At 40.9% G+C, this 14,216-nt stretch overlaps 1 long non-coding RNA gene across 1 annotated transcript in view; it reads left to right on the top strand.

Annotated features, from left to right (window-relative positions):
- Nucleotides 1–7,625, top strand: part of LOC308622452 — a 264,527-nt gene extending 256,902 nt beyond the window's left edge. Inside the window, exon 2 of the long non-coding RNA XR_014016637.1 lies at nt 7,526–7,625. This is a non-coding gene — a long non-coding RNA (uncharacterized lncRNA). The remainder of the gene's footprint in view (nt 1–7,525) is intronic.
- Nucleotides 7,626–14,216: the final 6,591 nt, after the last annotated feature.

Consider the following 14,216-nt stretch of genomic DNA (forward strand, 5'->3'; position numbering starts at 1 on the left):
TTATGGCTGAGTAATATTCCAGTGTGTGTGTGTGTGTGTGTGTGTGTGTGTGTGCGTGTGTATGTGTGCATGCGCGCATGTATCAATCACATTTTCATCATTCATTCATCTGTCTGTGGACACTTAGGTTGCTCCCCTATCTTGGCTATTGTAAACAGTGCTGCTATGAACATGGGTGCATGTATCTTTCCAAATTAGTGTTTTTGTTTTCTTCAGATACATACTCAGGAGCAGAATTGCTGGATCATATGGTAGTTCCATTTTTAGTTTTCTGAGGAACCTACATACAGTTTTCCATAGTGGCTGCCCCAACTTACATCCCCACCAACAGCATACTAGTGTTCCCTTTACTCCACATCCTCAGAAACTGCAATTTTAATAAGCACCTCAGATGATTCAGATGTAGGAAGTCTAAGAATCACACTTTAAGAGATGATATAGGCCAAGAAAACTTTTATTTTTAGGCTTTTGTTTTTACTTCAGAAAGTTGAACAATTTCCTTTGGAAATATATGACCTACAAAGTGGTTGAACAGCACCGTGATTAAGAGTGGGGCTCTGGAGTGGAGTTCCTGACTTCAAAGCCCACCTCCACCTATTTTTATCCGTGAGGCCTCAGACAGCTTACTTAACCTCTCTACAGCATGTGTGTAATAGGGGGTAAGATCAAATAAGCTGACACTTGCAAAGCACTCAGCATAGTGCCAGAAAGCATTAGACAAACATCAATTATCATTCTGTCTGGATCAATAAAGACTGAGGGGAATACTGCAAACTGTGAACAAAGAGAGTTACTTCAAGGAGCTTTTCATTTAAAGCTTGGACATCTCCAAATACTTAAAATGATTGAAGTAACTATAACCACTTTATATATGCCAACTTTCCTGCATTCTTGATTTCTTTGCCCTGTTTTAAATATTAAACCTATAAGCTGAAAAAAAAAGCTGACTTAACAGTACCCTTCTTTGATTGATAGCTTAAGACAACTCATATATTAGCTTACATAATATATGTAAGTATAAGATGTGGCTCCTTCCGGGTAAGATGGCGGAAGAGTAAGACGCGGAGATCACCTTCCTCCCCACGGATACACCAGAAATACAGCTACACGTGGAACAACTCCTACAGAACACCTACTGAACGCTGGCAGAAGACCCCAGACCTCCCAAAAGGCAAGAAACTCCCCACATACCTGGGTAGGGCAAAGTGGAGAGATCCCCACACAGAGGATCGGTGCCGAGCGGCGCTCGCCGGCCCAAGAGGCTTGTCTGCTCGCCCGCCGGGGCGCGCAGCGCTGGAAGCTGAGGCTCGGGCTTCGGTCAGAGCGCGGGGAGAGGACTGGGGCTGGCGGCGAGAACTCAGCGTGAAGGGGGCTAATGTGCCACAGCTAGCCGGGAGGGAGTCCGGGAGAACTCTGGAGCTGCCGAAGAGGCAAGAGACTTTTTCTTCCCTCTTGGTTTCCTGGTGCGCGAGGAGAGGGGATTAAGAGCGCTGCTTGAAGGGGCTCCACAGACGGGCGCGAGTCGCGACTGAAAGCGCGGAGCCCAGTGACGGGCGTGGGACGCTGGGGCTGCTGCTGCCGCCGCCAAGAAGCCTGTGTGCGAGCGCAGGTCACTGCCCACACCGCCCTTCCGGGAGCCTGTGCAGCCCGCCACTGCCGGGGTCCCGGGATCCAGGGGCGGCTTCCCTGGGAGAACGCACGGCGCGCCTCGGGCTGGTGCAACGTCACGCCGACTTCTGCCACTGCAGGCTCGCCCCGCACTCCGTGCCCCTCCCTCCCGCCCGGCCTGAGTGAGCCAGAGTCCCCGAAGAGGCTGCTCCTTTAACCCTGTCCTGTCTGAGCGAAGAACAGACGCCCTCCGGCGACCTACACGCAGAGGCGGGGCCAGATCCAAAGCTGAGACCCAGGAGCTGTGAGAACAAAGAAGAGAAAGGGAAACCTCTCCCAGCAGCCTCAGAAGCAGCGGATTAAAGCTCCACAATCAACTTGATGTACCCTGCATCTGTGGAATACATGAATAGACAACACATCATCCCAAATTGAGGATCCCGAAGTCAGTGCTGTGCCTCTGAGGTGGGAGAGCCAACTTCAGGACACTGGTCCACAAGAGACCTCCCAGCTCCACATAATATCAAACGGCAAAAATCTTCCAGAGATCTCCATCTCAACACCAGCACCCAGCTTCACTCAACGACCAGCAAGCTACAGTGCTGGACACCCTAAGCCAAACAACTAGCAAGACAGGAACACAACGCCACCCATTAGCAGAGAGGTGGCCTAAAATCATAAAAAGTCCGCAGACACCCCAAAACACACCACCAGACGTGGACCTGCCCACCAGAAAGACAAGATCCAGCCTCATCCACCAGAACACAGGCACTAGTCCCCTCCACCAGGAAGCCTACACAACCCACTAAACCAACCTTAGCCACTGGGGACAGACACCAAAAACAACGGGAACTACGAACCTGCAGCCTGCAAAAAGGAGACCCCAAACACAGTAACATAAGCAAAATGAGAAGACAGAAAAACACACAGCAGGAGAAGGAGCAAGATAAAAACCTACCAGATCTAACAAATGAAGAGGTAATAGGCAGTCTACCTGAAAAAGAATTCAGAATAATGATGGTAAAGATGATCCAAGATTCTATTTCACAGATCCAAAATCTTGGAAATAGAATAGACAAAATGCAAGAAACAGTTAACAAGGACCTAGAAGAACTAAAGATGAATCAAGCATCGATTAAAAACACAATACATGAAATAAAAAATACTCTAGATGGGATCAATAGCAGAATAACTGAGGCAGAAGAACGGATAAGTGAGGTGGAAGATAAAATAGTGGAAATAACTGCTGCAGAGCAAAATAAAGAAAAAAGACTGAAAAGAACAGAGGAGAGTCTCAGAGACCTCTGGGACAACATTAAACGCACCAACATTCGAATTATAGGGGTTCCAGAAGAAGAAGAGAAAAAGAAAGGGACTGAGAAAATATTTGAAGAGATTATAGTTGAAAACTTCCCTAATATGGGAAAGGAAATAGTTAATCAAGTCCAGGAGGCACAGAGAGTCCCATACAGAATAAATCCAAGGAGAAATACGCCAAGACACATACTAATCAAACTGTCAAAAATTAAACACAAAGAAATCATATTAAAAGCAGCAAGGCAAAAACAACAAGTAACACACAAGGGAATCCCCATCAGGATAACAGCTGATCTCTCAGCAGAAACTCTACAAGCCAGAAGGGAGTGGCAGGACATAATTAAAGTGATGAAGGAGAAAAACCTGCAACCAAGATTACTCTACCCAGCAAGGATCTCATTCAGATTTGATGGAGAAATTAAAACGTTTACAGACAAGCAAAAGCTGAGAGAGTTCAGCACCACCAAACCAGCTTTACAACAAATGCTAAAGGAACTTCTCTAGGCAAGAAACACAACAGAAGGAAAAGACCTACAATAACGAACCCAAAACAATTAAGAAAATGGGAATAGGAACATACATATCGATAATTACCTTAAATGTAAATGGACTAAATGCTCCCACCAAAAGACACAGATTGGCTGAATGGATACAAAAACAAGACCCATATATATGCTGTCTACAAGAGACCCACTTCAGACCTAGAGACACATACAGACTGAATGTAAGGGGATGGAAAAAGATATTCCATGCAAATGGAAACCAAAAGAAAGCTGGAGTAGCAATTCTCATATCAGACAAAATAGACTTTAAAATAAAGACGACTAGAAGAGACAAAGAAGGACACTACATAATGATCAAGGGATCGATCCAAGAAGAAGATATAACAATTGTAAATATTTATGCACCCAACATAGGAGCACCTCAATACATAAGGCAAATACTAACAGCCATAAAAGGAGAAATCGACAGTAACACAATCATAGTAGGGGACTTTAATACCCCACTTTCACCAATGGACAGATCATCCAAAATGAAAATAAATAAGGAAACACAAGCTTTAAATGATACATTAAACAAGATGGACTTAATTGATATCTATAGGACATTCCATCCAAAAACAACAGAATACACATTTTTCTCAAGTGCTCATGGAACATTCTCCAGGATAGATCATATCTTGGGTCACAAATCAAGCCTTGGTAAATTTAAGAAAATTGAAAATGTATCAAGTATCTTTTCTGACCACAATGCTATGAGACTAGATATCAATTACAGGAAAAGAGCTGTAAAAAATACAAACACATGGAGGCTAAACAATACACTACTTAATAACGAAGTGATCACTGAAGAAATCAAAGAGGAAATTAAAAAATACCTAGAAACAAATGACAATGGAGACACGACGACCCAAAACCTATGGGATGCAGCAAAAGCAGTTCTAAGAGGGAAGTTTATAGCAATACAATCCCACCTTAAGAAACAGGAAACATCTCGAATAAACAACCTAACCTTGCACCTAAAGCAATTAGAGAAAGAAGAACAAAAACATCCCAAAGTTAGCAGAAGGAAAGAAATCATAAAAATCAGATCAGAAATAAATGAAAAAGAAATGAAGGAAACGGTAGCAAAGATCAATAAAACTAAAAGCTGGTTCTTTGAGAAGATAAACAAAATTGATAAACCATTAGCCAGACTCATCAAGAAAAAAAGGGAGAAGACTGAAATCAATAGAATTAGAAATGAAAAAGGAGAAGGAACAACTGACACTGCAGAAATACAAAAGATCATGAGAGATTACTATAAGCAACTCTATGCCAATAAAATGGACAACCTGGAAGAAATGGACAAATTCTTAGAAATGCACAACCTGCCAAGACTGAATCAGGAAGAAATAGAAAATATGAACAGACCAATCACAAGCACTGAAATTGAAACTGTGATAAAAAATCTTCCAACAAACAAAAGCCCAGGACCAGATGGCTTCACAGGCGAATTCTATCAAGCATTTAGAGAACAGCTAACACCTATCCTTCTCAAACTCTTCCAAAATATAGCAGAGGGAGGAACACTCCCAAACTCATTCTACGAGGCCACCATCACCTTGATACCAAAACCAGGCAAGGATGTCACAAAGAAAGAAAACTACAGGCCAATATCCCTGATGAACATAGATGCAAAAATCCTCAACAAAATACTAGCAAACAGAATCCAACAGCACATTAAAAGGATCATACACCATGATCAAGTGGGGTTTATCCCAGGAATGCAAGGATTCTTCAATATACGCAAATCTATCAACGTGATACACCATATTAACAAATTGAAGGAGAAAAACCATATGATCATCTCAATAGATGCAGAGAAAGCTTTCGACAAAATTCAACACCCATTTATGATAAAAACCCTGCAGAAAGTAGGCATAGAGGGAACTTTCCTCAACATAATAAAGGCCATATATGACAAACCCACAGCCAGCATCGTCCTCAATGGTGAAAAACTGAAACCATTTCCACTAAGATCAGGAACAAGACAAGGTTGCCCACTCTCACCACTCTTATTCAACCTAGTTTTGGAAGTTTTAGCCACAGCAATCAGAGAAGAAAAGGAAATAAAAGGAATCCAAATTGGAAAAGAAGAAGTAAAGCTGTCACTGTTTGCAGATGACATGATACTATACATAGAGAATCCTAAAGATGCTACCAGAAAACTACTAGAGTTAATCAATGAATTTGGTAAAGTTGCAGGATACAAAATTAATGCACAGAAATCTCTGGCATTCCTATATACTAATGATGAAAAATCTGAAAGTGAAATCAAGGAAACACTCCCATTTACCATTGCAACAAAAAGAATAAAATATCTAGGAATAAGCCTACCTAAGGAGACAAAAGACCTGTATGCAGAAAATTATAAGACACTGATGAAAGAAATTAAAGATGATACAAATAGATGGAGAGATGTACCATGTTCTTGGATTGGAAGAATCAACATTGTGAAAATGACTCTACTACCCAAAGCAATCTACAGATTCAATGCAATCCCTATCAAACTACCACTGGCTTTTTTCACAGAACTAGAACAAAAAATTTCACAGTTTGTATGGAAACACAAAAGACCCCGAATAGCCAAAGCAATCTTGAGAACGAAAAATGGAGCTGGAGGAATCAGGCTCCCTGACTTCAGACTATACTACAAAGCTACAGTAATCAAGACAGTGTGGTACTGGCACAAAAACAGAAAGATAGATCAATGGAACAGGATAGAAAGCCCAGAGTTAAACCCACGGACATATGGTCACCTTATCTTTGATAAAGGAGGCAGGAATGTACAGTGGAGAAAGGACAGTCTCTTCAATAAGTGGTGCTGGGAAAACTGGATAGGGACATGTAAAAGTATGAGATTAGATCACTCCCTAACACCATACACAAAAATAAGCTCAAAATGGATTAAAGACCTAAATGTAAGGCCAGACACTATCAAACTCTTAGAGGAAAACATAGGCAGAACACTCTATGACATAAATCACAGCAAGATCCTTTTGGACCCACCTCCTAGAGAAATGGAAATAAAGACAAAAATAAACACATGGGACCTAATGAAACTTCAAAGCTTTTGCACAGCAAAGGAAACCATAAACAAGACCAAAAGACAACCCTCAGAATGGGAGAAAATATTTGCAAATGAAGCAACTGACAAAGGATTAATCTCCAAAATTTATAAGCAGCTCATGCAGCTCAATAACAAAAAAACAAACAACCCAATCCAAAAATGGGCAGAAGACCTAAATAGACATTTCTCCACAGAAGATATACAGACTGCCAACAAACACATGAAAGGATGCTCAACATCTTTACTCATTAGAGAAATGCAAATCAAAACTACAATGAGATATCATCTCACACCAGTCAGAATGGCCATCATCAAAAAATCTAGAAACAATAAATGCTGGAGAGGGTGTGGAAAAAAGGGAACCCTCTTGCACTGCTGGTGGGAATGTGAATTGGTACAGCCGCTATGGAGAACGGTATGGAGGTTCCTTAAAAAACTACAAATAGAACTACCATATGACCCAGCAATCCCACTACTGGGCATATACCCTGAGAAAACCATAATTCAAAAAGAGACATGTACCAAAATGTTCATAGCAGCCCTATTTACAATAGCCCAGAGATGGAAACAACCTAAGTGTCCATCATCGGATGAATGGGTAAAGAAGATGTGGCACATATATACAATGGAATATTACTCAGCCATAAAAAGAAATGAAATTGAGCTATTTGTAATGAGGTGGATAGACCTAGAGTCTGTCATACAGAGTGAAGTAAGTCAGAAAGAGAAAGACAAATACTGTATGCTAACACATATATATGGAATTTAAGAAAAAAAATGTCATGAAGAACATAGGGGTAAGACAGGAATAAAGACACAGACCTACTAGAGAATGGACTTGAGGATATGGGGAGGGGGAAGGGTAAGCTGTGACAAAGTGAAAGAGCGGCATGGACATATATACACTACCAAACGTAAGGTAGATAGCTAGTGGGAAGCAGCCGCATAGCACAGGGAGATCAGCTCGGTGCTCTGTGACAGCCTGGAGGGGTGGGATAGGGAGGGTGGGAGGGAGACGCAAAAGGGAGGGGATATGGAAACATATGTATATGTATAACTGATTAAATTTGTTATTAAAAAAAAATATATATATATATATATATATATATGTAAGTATAAGTTGTACGTAATCTTTGGTGATTCTTAAACAGAGATGCACATCAGAATCATGTGTAGAGCTCTTGAAAATTACAAAATTTGACTCAGTAGAAATTGGGGTGGAGCCTAGGGAATCTGAATTTCTAAAAAGTTCTCTCCGTAGTTTGGCTGTACATTCCAAACTACTGTTACAACAGGTGAAGGCTAGGATAATCTACCTTATTATTTTTTTTAATTTTTTTATTTTTTGCGGTACATGGGCCTGTCACCGTTGTGGCCTCTCCTGCTGCAGAGCAGAGGCTTCGGACGTGCAGGCTCAGCGGCCATGGCTCACGGGCCCAGCCGCTCCGCCACATGTGGGATCTTCCCGGACTGGGGCACGAACCCGTGTCCCCTGCATTGGCAGGTGGACTCTCAACCACTGCACCACCAGGGAAGCCCTACCTTATTTTATATCTTAAGAAAAAGACCAAACATGTTAACTACTTTGCCAAGGTCACTCAGTGAATTATTTGTGGAGGCGGGAGTTGGATTTTGGTCAGTAGTTCTAAGGTCAATATTCTCTCCACTACAGTTTATATTGTAGAATCCACTTGTATAGGGAGGGATAAGCATAGTAAATTTTTATTTGCTTATGACATAATACTCTGATCTGAATTTTAAATTAGAGCTGCTGATCTGGGATTCTGAATTCCTTTTAAATTCCACCTTTCACCCTCTTACCTGCATGTCCCCATTTACCGATTACCCCCATTAAATCCCTGGAAGTGTAAAAGAGAGTCGGCTCCTGTGGAGCCTCGGTCAAATCCCTATGGGAAATATGCTCATGAACCTGAGGATCCTTTCTTCTTCTCCACTCTTAGAGCATAAGAAACTCTAAGACTACAGTTTCGTCATGGACAAATCCAAGATAAACTGGCACACAAAGTTAGGAAATGAGGATCCCCTAAGATCATGATCCTAAGACTATTATCCTGTAAATCATCAACTGACAAGTTACTGGGACGTGAGTCAGGAGAATATCCAAAAGGCCATTCTAGTGGTTAAAGGCCGTGGCATTTTGGTGGCCTCTACTCTGGGCTGAGGTTTTTGTGGGCTTCTTTTTCATCTTGGGACATATGTGTGACCTATAAAGTCCCTCAGAAATCATTTTCTTTCATGCATTATCAGAGAAGAAAATCTGTCAGTCTGGGTGGGAAGGGAGGTGGCCACCAGTCAAGTGAAATCGTTCTACTGAACTTGAGCCAGGGCACCAAACTGGGGCAGTATCATTTCACTTGCAAAATGGCCCAGCAGGCTGGACTCCCTGCCTGCAGACCTTCACACATCACCAACCCCTTGAGAATAAAACAGATCCTTTATTAGTTACTTCTTGGCATCCATTGGCTGCTTTCCTTTTACATTTTCTGTTGCCCATATTTCAATATCCCGCCTTTGCATTCTGCTCCTGCTCTTGTTAAAATACTGTTGTTGTTGTTTTTTTTAAAAAAAAGATCCCTTTTAATCAGATAGCTCCTGCTGGCATGAGCTGTCAGAGGTATTCATTTCAGTGGACTCTGGCATTATGCAGCATTACCGTGGCAACAAGATTTAGAGGCACAGTCCTGGCCTTGAACTTGTCATAGTCTCCAACGATGTGAACTCAGCACATATTACTCTCCAGCATATCAAGTTGTCATGCCAACCCCAAACAATAAAATCCATCTCTCTCTTCTAGGATTTTAATTAAATAACTTTTCAAATTGGTTCCTTTTGTAATTCAATTGGCCTGAAATGTAATATATGAATGTGTGTGTGTGCAGGCACGTGTGTGTTTAACCAGTCACGAATGGTCTTCCACTAAATGATTGTAGATTGGAAATACAATTTAGGAAAAAAGTACATCAAAAAAGCAAAGAATAACCAGTGCTGGATCTAACAAAAGGAGCCTGCAATTTTGGAAATTCTGACGCAGAGGTAACTAAACAAAATCTTAAGAACTGACTTCTGCCCTTAGTATGTATGGGACTCCATCGGCACTGCTGCATAACACATTCGATACCCAGAGTAGCTGCACCCCCATATGTATTTAGAACTCCTTGGATTAGTTTTTTTTAACATCTTTATTGGAGTGTAATTGCTTTACAATGTTGTGTTAGTTTCTGCTGTATAACAAAGTGAATCAGCTATATGTATACATATATCCCCTTGTCCCCTCCCTCTTGCCTTTGATTAATTTTGAGTACAAACCAACTTCAATTCCTTAAAAGCACTCTTATTTTTATACTTACATTTTATTTTCCTCTGAACCAGAAAGCTTTGTAGGAAGCTGTCCCCTTAGAAAGTCTCTTCAGGCAGGCAACTATTTTTATCATTTTAACCTCACAGAGTAAGAAATGGAGACACAGAGAAGTTAGGCAGCATGTCCACAGCCCCATGGCTAGTAAGTATCAGAACTGAGGTTCAAACCCAGCAGTGTGGTTCCAGAGTCTCAACTTTGTATACTGCTTCATTGGATTCTGGCTGACTGTCTGAGCTTCTTTGCAAAGTTTTATGTAAGAAACATCGATAATCTAAAATCACAAACTCCTTGAAAGCAGAGACCAAATCTAACACTTCTATGTCTTTCTTAGTTTCTAGTTGAGTGCCTTTCACATAATGGTTATTCAGAAATATGGTTAGCTTGGTAAAGATTGATCTAGGAGAATCCTAGAATACCAAATTCAAGGCCATTTTGAAAATAAGTTTAAGTTGTAACAATAGGGGCTATCATCACCTCCAACCCATAGGCTTCTAGAGACCAAACTCAACTGAGAACAGAACCCGTGTTTCATGGTGTGATGGATATTTTTTTTGGCCTCACCAGAGACACTTTCTACCTTTTCCCCCTGTGTTCTTTGCCCAGGACATGGGACTTTTATAGACTATACCAACTGGAGTCTGTTGCCCTCTGGCTCTGCATCGGGCTGAAAGAAAATGAGAGAAAGGTTGGGGTATTTATTCCATAGCTTGCTCCTTGCCAAGGCACAGTTTGGTAATATTTGCTTCCCTCTAACGAAGACCATTGGTTCTACTGAGCAGCTCTGTCCCAATGCTATAGCTCTTGCTGGGATGTAATAGCTTTCTGCTAGTATTAGTTCCACGATGCTTCACCATTCTTTATTGGTGTCCTGTAACTGAGTGAGTTTTTTTTCATGTTTTTTAAACTGAAGTATAGTTCATTTACAATGTTGTGTTAGTTTCAAGTGTATAGCAAAGTGATTCAGTTACACGTATACATATGTATATTATATTCTTTTAAAAAATATATTTATTTATTTATTTTGGTTGCACCGGGTCTTAGTTGTGGCACGCAGGATCTTCGTTGTGGCATGTGGGATGTTTTAGTTGCGGCATGCAGACTTCTTAGTTGCGGCATGCGGACTCTTGTTGTGGCATGCATGTGGGATCTAGTTCCCCAGCTAGGGATCAAACCTGGTCCCCCTGCATTGGGAGCTCAGAGTCTTACCCACTGGACCACCAGGGAAGTCCCTATATATATATTCTTTTTCAGATTCTTTTCCGTTATAGGTCATTACAAGATATTGAGTATAGTTCCTTGTGCTATACAGTAGGTCCTTGTTGTTTACTTATTCATTTATTTATTTATTTTTGCGGCACGCAGGCCTCTCACCGTTGTGGCCTCTCCCGTTGTGGAGCACAGGCTCCGGACCCGCAGGCTCAGCGACCATGGCTCATGGGCCCAGCTGCTCCCCGGCATGTGGGATCCTCCTGGACCGGAGCACGAACCGTGTCCCCTGCATCAGCAGGCGGACTCTCAGCCACTGAGCCACCAGGGAAGCCCTATACTTATTTTATGTATAGTAGTGTGTATATGTTAATCCCAAACTCCTAGTTTATACCCCCATGCCTCCCCACCCAACTATCCCCTTTGGTAACCATAAGCTTGTTTTCTATGTCTGTGAGTCTATTTCTGTTTTGTAAATAAGTTCATTTGTATCATTTTTTTAGATTCCACATATAAGTGATATATGATATTTGTCTTTGTCTGACTTACTTCACTTTATATGATAATCTCTAGGTTTATCTGGGTTGCTGCAAATGGCATTATTTCATTCTTTTTATGGCTGAGTAATATTCCATATATATATCTCTATCTATCTATCTATCTATCTATCTATCTATCTATCTATACTACATCTTCTTTATTCTTTCATCTATTGATGGATATTTAGGTTGGTTCCATGTCTTGGTTGTTGTAAATAGGTGCTGAAATGAACACTGGGGTGCATGAATCTTTTCGAATTAGAGTTTCCTTCAGATGTATGCCCAGGAGTGGGATCGCAGGATTGATTGGTAACTCTGTATTTAGGTTTTTAAGGAACCTCCATATTGTTTCCCATAGTGGCAGCACCAGTTTATTACATTATCACCAACAGTGTAGGAGGGTTCCTGTTTCTCCACACCATCTCCAGCATTTGTTATCTGTAGACTTTTAAATGATACTTCATTGTAGTTTTGATTTGTATCTCTCTCATAATTAGCAATAGTGAGCATCTTTTCGTGTGTCTGTCGGCCATCTGTGTGTCTTCTTTGGAGAAATGTCTATTTAAGTCTTCTGACTGAGATTTTATTTATTTATTTATTTATGTATTTTTTTGCGGTATGCGGGCCTCTCACCATTGTGGCCTCTCCCGTTGCAGAGCACAGGCTCCGGACGCACAGGCTCAGCGGCCATGGCTCACAGGCCCAGCCGCTCTGCAGCATGTGGGATCTTCCTGGACCAGGGCACGAACCTGTGTTCCCTGCATCTGCAGGCGGACTCTCAACCACTGCGCCACCAGGGAAGCCCTGACTGAGATTTTATTAATAGTCCCTCCAATAAATACATCATTTATCTCCTGACAGGATCCTGGCTCTTAACCCTGTCATCTGGTCCAGTGCTTCTCACATGAGAATCACCCACAGATCATGTTAAAATGCAGATTCTTATTCAGAGGACTGGGGTGGACCTTGAAATTCTGCATCTCTAACAAGCCCTCAAGTAAATGGATGCTCCACAGGCCACACTTTCAGTAGCAATCTACTTTCAGTAGAAATCTAGTAGATGGTCTATAGTTGTCATTCGATAGGTATTTTAAGTTGAATAAAAGAATGATTAAATGAACAACTTAGATGCAATGCTGCACTTGTTAACACTGGTGGAGGAAGCCATGCCCTTGCCACACCTGTCATGTAATAACTTACCCCTGGGGTCCCAGTGTGGTTACAGCAGACCCACCTGGTCACACCAGGAAGCTCATGGCTGGCTGGACATCCTTATCTTTGTCCTTCTCATTGCCAGAGCTATCCTGATGATTCTCATCATCCCTGGTTAATACTGTTTATGAAAAATAGCAACTACCACAGCCAACCTCCAAGAAATTGAATTCACACACATGAATTTTTTTTCTTCACAGATAAAAGTAAAATATATATTTTCAACATCAGAATTGATCCCCCCAAGGGACAATCCTTGCTGAGTGAAAGATGGTAAAGAAGTTAATGGTTTGCCAAACAGTAATTCTTATTTGCCCAGTTTCTGTACAGTCTTGTACAAACAAGTTCTATGGGCAAAGGTAAGGTCACGCTCTAAGAAATTATTCAAAACAAGACCCAGCTCAAGGCAAAATACACCTAACTGTGCCTGTAAGCAAATCAAGCTTTCAGGAGATCTGAGTTCCCTTTTACATGTAGCTTAGCAACACACACTTTTTGAACACCTACTAAGTGCCAGATGCTTTGCAGGCCATGATTATGTACACAGTAAAATCTTACTAATTTCAAATTTGAATAAATTGAATATTGTAATAATTCAGGCAGATGCTAACCTGCATTTGATTAGCTAACAACGTGAAAGGATTTATTTGCCAATAATAGGTCAATAAGTTTGCAAAAATACTGCTTAAGAGAATAAATGATTTTCAAGACTTCTTAATTGAGTTGTTTGCTTTTTTGATGTTTGGATTTTAACCCCTTATCCATCATATCATTAGCAAATATTTTCTCCCATTCAGTAGGTTGTCTTTTTGTTTTGTCAATTGTTTCCTTTGCTGTGCAAAAGCTTTTAAGTCTAATTAGGTCTCATTTATTTATTTTTACTTTTATTTCCTTTGCTTTAGGAGGCAAATCCAAAAAAATATTGCTACGATTTACGTCAAAGAGTGTTCTGCCTATGTTTTCTTCTAGGAGTTTCATGGTTTCCAGTCTTACGCTTATGTCTTTAATCCATTTTGAGTTTATTTTTGTGTATGGTGTGAGAAAATGTTCTAATTTCATCCATTTACGTGTAGCTGTCCAGTTTTCCCAGCACCACTTACTGAACTTCTCAAGTGTTTTAGGAAGGCATATTTAGGTTTTGACCATGGAGTCACTAATTGATAGATTAATAATGTTGATTGTTGTGCCAATTAAAAGCATTCTGCTAAATGCTATGTGATATCCTAGATTATATCTTGGAATAGGAAACTGTGAAATCTGAATGAAGTGTCGAGTTTAATAGTAATAGATATGTTAATAGTAATAGTAATGTGCCAAGTTTGGCTTCTTAGTTTTGGCAAATA

This window comes from Mesoplodon bidens (genome assembly GCF_964165515.1).
Source record: "Mesoplodon bidens genome assembly, chromosome: 1".
Taxonomy (NCBI): Eukaryota; Metazoa; Chordata; class Mammalia; order Artiodactyla; family Ziphiidae; genus Mesoplodon; species Mesoplodon bidens.